Here is a 7,493-nt window from a genome sequence, read left to right on the forward strand (position 1 = left end):
AGCCATATTACATGGACTCACAGGTGCAAAGCATTGCAGCAAGAATCCTCTGACCCAACAGGTGGGTGTCAACAATGTATCGACAGCTGAGCAAAGAGCAGACTGGCTCCGATGGTCGCAGCGAACAGCAAGGTGTTGGATTTCGCATGTAAAACCCGAGCATACAACGAAACATCAGCAAAGCCATATTGCAGTTGCAGGAGAAACCTCCCTTGCAGACAAATGCAAGGCCTTTAGGGACAGCTCAATATGCATACAGCAGAGGGAGAGGTCTGCATACTACAAGGGCAGCGTGAGCAACTCCGTGTCTTTAACGGTATCATTTGGAGTACGAATCTGGAGGATTTCAACTAGGGCTGGGCGGAATTTGCGGAATGCCTCTTCGCGGAATTTTGAAAGAAATTGTGGAAAACGAGCGCACAACCTGAGGGACCGTGTGCCCGGGACTGGGGCCCCTCGTGCTTGGGCAGGCTCCCCGATCTCCCCGGCCTGGCTGCGTTGAGAAGCAGGGACCGGCCCGGGCCTCCTGATTTTTGGTCAGGGCCTGGGATCCCACGTCTTGCGGCCTGCCAAGTGTCCATCTGCCCGGGACAAGAGTCCCTGGTGCAGAGCCCCGGAGTCCTGCAAGGGCAGGCGGGAGCCCTACCGCTATGGCTCGGTGTGGGCAGCTGGGAGTCCTTTCGGTCCCGGCCATCTGGTCGCACATTTCCCTCGGCCATCTGGTCGCACGCAATGCTTTCAAATGGGGCAACCAGATGGCCGGGCTGCCCTGGAAGTCCCGATGGGGGCTCATTCGCCTCCCCGATCCCAGGCAGGGCTCCAGGAGGTCGGGTGCGTCCGGGCCATAGGGTCCCCTCCGTCACTTGGTGCGCACAGTTTACCAGAAAGGGGGGTAGCCTTCCTCCGGATTACTAGGGGCAGGGTATGCTGGGACACCCCTCCTGGGGATGGCAGTTCTCAGGCAGGGACCAGATGGGCTAAGCCCGGACGACACTTCCCCGGGGCGTCCGGTGCTCCCTCATCCAGCCCGCGGCGAGGCAAAGTGCCCGGGACAGGCTCCATGGGTCCCCCGGGCATCCGGGCCCCGGGAGCTCCACCGGGCCTCCCATGCCTGAGGCCCAGCGTGGGGTCTACGAGCCCCCCCGAGCCCTGCAGCCCCAAAGCCCTGCAGCCCTTCAGCCCGGAGCCCTGGAGCCCTGGAGCCCTGCAGCAATGGAGCCTTGCGTGGGCAGGCGGGAACCCTAGCGCGAAGGCTCGGGGTTGGACAGATGGGAGTCCTTTCAGTCCCGGCCATCTGGTTGCACCTCTCCCCTCGGCCATCTGGTCACGCACAATGCTTTCCAATGGGGCGACCAGATGGCCGGGCCGCCTGGAAGTCCCGATGAGGGTCCATTCGCCTCCCGGATCCCAGCCAGGGCTCCAGGAGGCCAGGCGCGTCCGCACCTAGGGTCCCCTCCGTCACTCGGAGCGTGCGGGTTACAAGAAAGGGGGGTAGCCTTCCTCCGGATTAGTAGGGGCAGGGTGTGCCGGAAGACCCCTCCGGGGCTGGCGGTTCTTTGCCGGGGACCAGATGGGCTACGCCCGGGCAACATCCTCCCAGGCGTCTGGGGCTTCCCTCCTCCGGACCGCGGTGTGGCAAAGTGCCCAGGGACGGGCTCCACGGGTCCCTGGCAGTCCTCCCGCCGGGGCGCCCGGGCCAGAGAGCTCTGTCGGTCCTCCCCGTGCCTGAGGCCCAGGCGCTGTCCCTGAGCCCCCCCGAGAAGCAGAGCCCACCGAGCCCTTGGATCAGGTGGGAGCCCTACCGCTATGGCTCGGCTCTGGGCGGGCAGACGGGAGTCCTTTCAGTTGCCGGCTATCTGGTTGCTCCTGTCCCCTTGGCCATCTGGTCGTGCGCAATGCTTTCCAATGGGGCGACCAGATGGCCGGGCCGGCCTGGAAGTCCCGATGAGGGTCCATTCGCCTCCCGTATGCCAACCAGGGCTCCAAGAGGCCGGGCGCGTTTGCCCCCAGGGTCCCCTCCGTCACTCGGAGCGTGCGGGTTTCAAGAAAGGGGGGTAGCCTTCCTCCGGATTACTAGAGACAGGGTACTCTGGGACCCCTCTCGCTCCTCAGCCGGCAGGTGGACGGGCCCGGATGCCGCCCTGGTTCTGTCCCGGGGCCTGCCGCGTGGCAGGGTGCCCGGGACAAGGGGTCTGGAGGGCCAGGGGAGGCTTCCCCTGCGGTCCTGGGAACCCCGGCTGGGAGGCCGGGCCCCGGGTCGGGGGCTCCGGCCCTGGGCCCAGTCCCCCAGCCTGCGGCACTCCCAAAGGCCCGGGATGGGGTTCCGTTGTGGCCGGGGAGCCTCCCCTCGCTCGGCTGGGTTCAGGAGCACCGGCCCGGGCCCCTGAGGACCCGGGGAGGGCGGCCTCCCCACGCCGGGCTCCGTCCTGTGTCCTGCCATGTGGCAGGGTGCCCGGGACGGGGTCCGGAGGGCCCGGGGAGGCTTCCCCTGCGCCTGCAGTCCTGGGAGCCCTGGCTGTGTCCAGGGGCCCGGCCTGCGGCACTCCCAAAGGCCCGGGACGGGGTTCTGTTGTGGCCGGGGAGCCTCCCCTCGCTCGGTTGGGTTCAGGAGCTCCGAACGGGCCCCTGAGGGCCCCGGGGAGGGCGGCTTCCCCACCCCGGGCTCCGTCCTGGGTCCTGCTGCATGGCAGGGTGCCCGGGACTTGGTCCGGAGGGCCCAGGGAGGCTTCCCCTGCGCCTGCGGTCCTGGGAGCCCCGGCTGGGTCCAAGGGCCAGGCCGAGCCCCGGGTAGGGGGCTCCGGCCCCGGGTTGGGGGCTCCGGCCCCAGGCCCCGGGTTGGGGGCTCCAGCCCCGGGCCCCGTCCCCCGGCCTGCGGCACTCCCAAAGGCCCGGGACGGGGTTCTGTTGTGGCCGGGGAGCCTCCCCTCGCTTGGCTGGGTTCAGGAGCTCCGGCCGGGCCCCTGAGGGCCCCGGGGAGGGCGGCCTCCCCAACCCAGGCTCCGTCCTGGGTCCTGCCGCTTGGCAGGGTGCCCGGGACGGGGTCCGGAGGGCCCGGGGAGGCTTCCCCAGCACTTGCGGTCCTGGGAGCCCTGGCTGTGTCCAGGGGCCCAGTCGGGCCCTGGGTCGGGGTCTCTGGCCCTGGGCCCCGTCCCCCGCCACTCCCAAAGACCCGGGACGGGGTTCCGTTGTGGCCAGGGAGCCTCCCCTCACTCGTCTGGGTTCAGAAGCTCCGGCCGGGCCCCTGGGGGCCCCGGGAGGGCGGCCTCCCCACCCCGGGCTCCGTCCTGGGTCCTGCCGCTTGGCAGGGTGCCCGGGGCGGGGGACGGAGGGCCCGGGGAGGCTTCCCCTGCACCTGCGGTCCTGGGAGCCCCGGCTGGGTCCAGGGGCAGCCACGAATCCCTGCGTGGGCAGGCGGGAACCCTAGCGCGAAGGCTCGCGGTTGGACAGATGGGAGTCCTTTCAGTCCCGACCATCTGGTTGCACCTCTCCCCTCGGCCATCTGGTCGTGCGCAATGCTTTCCAATGGGGCGACCAAATGGCCGGGCCAGCCTGGAAGTCCCGATGAGGGCTCATTTGACTCCCGGATCCCAGTCAGGGCTCCAGGAGGTCGGGCGCATCCGCGCCTAGGTTCCCCTCTGTCACTCGGAGCGCGAGGGTTACAACAAAGGTGGGTAGCCTTCCTCCGGATTAGTAGGGGCAGGGTATGCTGGAACACCCCTCCGGGGCTGGTGGTTCTTTGCCGGGGACCAGATGGGCTATGCCCGGACAACATCCTCCCAGGCGTCCGGGGCTCCCTTCTCCGGCCCGTGGCATGAGAAAGTGCCCGGGACGGGTTCCACGGTGCCCCGGGCAGTCCTCCCCCGGGCGCCCGGGCCCGAGAACTCCGGTGGTCCTCCAAGTGCCTGAGGCCCAGCCGGGGTCACCGAGCCCCCCAGGAAGCAGAGCCCCCGGGACCCTGCGTGGGTGGGCAGGCGGGAGCCCTACTGCTATGGCTCGGCTCTGGGCGGGCAGGCGGGAGTCCTTTCAGTTGCCGGCCATCTGGTCGCTCCTTTCCCCTCAGCCATCTGGTCGCACGCAATGCTTTCCAATGGGGCGACCAGATGGCCGGGCCGGCCTGGAAGTCCCGATGAGGGTCCATTCACCTCCCGGATCCCAGCCAGGGCTCCAGGAGTCCGGGCGCGTCTGCGCCTAGGGTCCCCTCAATCACTCGGAGCGCGCGGGTTACAAGAAAGGGGGGTAGCCTTCCTCCAGATTAGTAGGGGCAGGGTGTGCCGGAAGACCCCTCCAGGGCTGGCGGTTCTTTGCTGGGTACCAGATGGGCTACGCCTGGGCAACATCCTCTCAGGCGTCCGGGGCTTCCCTCCTCCGGCCCGCGGCGTGGCAAATTGCCCAGGGACGGGCTCCACGGGTCCCGGGCAGTCCTCCCCCTGGGGCGCCCGGGCCCGAGAGATCGGTCGGTCCTCCCCGTGCCTGAGGCCCAGGCGCTGTCCCCGAGCCCCCCCGGGAAGCAGAGCCCACCGAGCCCTTGGATCAGGTGGGAGCCCTACCGCTATGGCTTGGCTCTGGGCGGGCAGACGGGAGTCCTTTCAGTTGCCGGCCATCTGGTTGTTCCTTTCCCCTCGGCCATCTGGTCGCGCGCAATGCTTTCCAATAAGGGGGGCCAGATGGCTGGGCTGGCCTGGAAGTCCCGATGAGGGTCCATTCTCCTCCCGTATGCCAACCAGGGCTCCAAGAGGCCGGGCGCGTTCGCCCCTAGGGTCCCCTCTGTCACTTGGAGCGTGCGGGTTTCAAGAAATAGGGGTAGCCTTCCTCCGGATTACCAGGGACAGGGTACTCTGGGACCCCTCTCGGTCCTCAGCCAGCAGCTGGACGGGCATGGATGCCACCCTGGTTCTGTCCCGGGGCCTGCCGCGTGGCAGGGTGCCCGGGACAAGGGGTCCGGAGGGCCCGGGGAGGCTTCCCCTGCGCCTGCGGTCCTGGGAGCCCTGGCTGTGTCCAGGGGCCTGGCTGGGCCCCGGGTCGGGGGCTCCGGCCCCCGTCACTCCCAAAGGCCCGGGACGGGGTTCCGTTGTGGCCAGGGAGCCTCCCCTCGCTCGGCTGGGTCCAGGGGCCCGGCCGGGCCCCGTGACGGGGTCTCCGGCCCCGTGCCCCATCCTGCCGCTCTGCCAAGGGCCCAGGACTGGGGTCTGTTGGTCCCGTGCAGGCCTCCCCTGCTTGTCAAGGTTTTCTGCGGGCCCCGGGTCGGAGGGCCCGTCGGGTCCCCCACGCAGCCTCCATGGCTGGGGCCCAGCTGGGGCCCTGGGCCTCCGGTCCCCCATGCCCCGGCACCCGCTCACTCATTCGTTGGGGCACAGAGCAACCAGATGGCTTCCCTTTCGAGCCCGGCCATCTGGTTGCGCCTTTCCCCTCGGCCATCTGGTCACGCCTGTCCTCTCGGCCCCTGTCGATGGGCCCTCCCTTCGAGCCCGCTCGCCCCGTGAGCAGGCAGGGATGTGAAGCCGCCATCCCTCCCGCGCAGGGCGGCCTGCTGAGGGGATGCCCCGGCCGTACTCTGATCAATTGGGCACTCTCGGTCCTTTTAGGGATGGACTGCTTGGCCAGTACGCACCGTAGGCACAGGGCCCGGCCCTGCCACGCCCCGGCCGGCGCAGCGGTCCGCGGCCGCATGGGGCGCTGGGGTTTAGGACCGGGACTTCAGTGGTCCCCGTCCCCCCGAGGAAGGCCCGACCGACGCGCGAGGGACTGGGAACGGGGGGCGGCCCCCATCCCCTGTCCCTCTCCGAGACGGAACCCAATCTCACCCTGCACGGAACCGAATGGCAGTGCATCCCTTGGGTGGCACCACCCCTCCCTCGAAAAAAGTCCCTGGCGCCGGCTGGGCCCTCCAGGAATCCCGAGACCCGGCCCCATCTGACCGGGTCTCGGGCTACCGAGGAGCGGCCCTTCTCGCGCGGCAGGGCGGCCTGGAGGAGAAGGAGCCGAGGGCCTGCGAGGGGACCCCGGCTCCTCTCAGTGGGAGGCGTGCGGGATGGGGAGCCACCTGGCTCTTCCCTTCTGGCGCCTCCAACCCAGGCGAGGGTGGTGGTGGTGGGCCGATCGCCAGCCTCTGCTGGCACGGGCGGCTGATGTGCAGGTGTAGCGACCCTACCTCGTTGCCAGGTACCCGGTCCAACCCGGCCCCGTTTGGCCGGGCTGAGGGGTTTGAAGACTCGCGTGGTCCTTCCCAGGGTTACCCCGGGAGGGACCGGCGGCTGCGGGGCTGCCTGCTCCCGTCGCTCCGGGAGCCCCCTCCCTCGCCCCCGGGTGGGTGGGGGCGGGCTCCCGGGCCGAGCGCCGGGCAATGTTTTTTCCCCCCACGACGGTGCTGTCTGACTCCCAGAGGGGAAGCCTTGAACGGGGCGCCCGGGCCGTCTCGCCGCGCGGTCGGCGGACGGACGGCAACGCCTTCCTCCCGCCTCTCCTGCGCCCGCAGGTGGGCGAACGTTTTTGAAAACTTGTCTGTGACTCTTGGCAGTGGATCACTCGGCTCGCGCGTCGAAGAACGCAGCTAGCTGCGAGAATTAGTGTGAATTGCAGGACACATTGATCATCGACACTTCGAACGCACCTTGCGGCCCCGGGTTCCTCCCGGGGCTACGCCTGTCTGAGGGTCGCTCGATCGTCAATCGCCCCAGGGCTTCCCCGGGACACGGCTGTGGCCATCGCAGGGTGAGCGCCGCTTCCCCTTCGTCCCCCCACAAGGTCAGACCCCCCGATCGCCCATTGGCAGGGTCCCTGGCCGGGTCCTGCTGCGGAGGTACGCCTCCGGCGCACCTGGCCCCCGAGAAAGGGGGCCTGGCGACCGGTCCACCCCGGGCCCGTCCCGGGGTGCCTGGCTGCGTGCCGCACGTGGCTGTCCGTGGTGTCCCACCGGCTGCCCGCGCGCAAGTTCCTTTGGGCGCCCTCCTCCGCGGCCGGCTTCCCGGCGAGGGCGAAACCCCTCCAGACACGATCCGGGGAAAGAGGGCGTGCGCTGCCGGGTACACCAGGCCCCCTGCTCTGGCAGGGGTGCCTGGCCTTCCCCGGCTCCCTCCCGAACGCTTTCATTTTCTTTCCGACTACGACCTCAGATCAGACGTGGCGACCCACTGAATTTAAGCATATTACTAAGCGGAGGAAAAGAAACTAACCGGGATTCCCCCAGTAACGGTGAGTGAAGAGGGAAGAGCCCAGCGCCGAATCCCCGGCCGGCGCGGGGAATGTGGCGTACAGAAGACCGACTCCCCGGCGTCACTCAGGGGGCCCAAGTCCTTCTGATCGAGGCTCACCCCGCGGACGGTGTTAGGCCGGTAGTGGCCCCCGGCGTGCTGGGATCGGGTCTTCTCGGAGTCGGGTTGCTTGGGAATGCAGCCCAAAGCGGGTGGTAAACTCCATCTAAGGCTAAATACGGGCGCGAGACCGATAGCCAACAAGTACCGTAAGGGAAAGTTGAAAAGAACTTTGAAGAGAGAGTT

At 68.7% G+C, this 7,493-nt stretch overlaps 1 non-coding gene and 1 pseudogene across 1 annotated transcript; both read left to right on the forward strand.

Moving 5' to 3' along the window:
* The first annotated feature begins 6,502 nt into the window (after positions 1–6,502).
* LOC146871558 (5.8S ribosomal RNA) lies at positions 6,503–6,653 on the forward strand. Its single transcript, XR_014959886.1, has one exon. It is a non-coding gene; the product is annotated as a 5.8S ribosomal RNA (ribosomal RNA).
* Positions 6,654–7,100: 447 nt separating this feature from the next.
* Positions 7,101–7,493, forward strand: part of LOC146871559 (28S ribosomal RNA) — a 4,157-nt pseudogene continuing 3,764 nt past the window's right edge.

This window comes from Triturus cristatus, chromosome 1_1 (assembly GCF_964204655.1).
Source record: "Triturus cristatus chromosome 1_1, aTriCri1.1, whole genome shotgun sequence".
Classification (NCBI taxonomy): domain Eukaryota; kingdom Metazoa; phylum Chordata; class Amphibia; order Caudata; family Salamandridae; genus Triturus; species Triturus cristatus.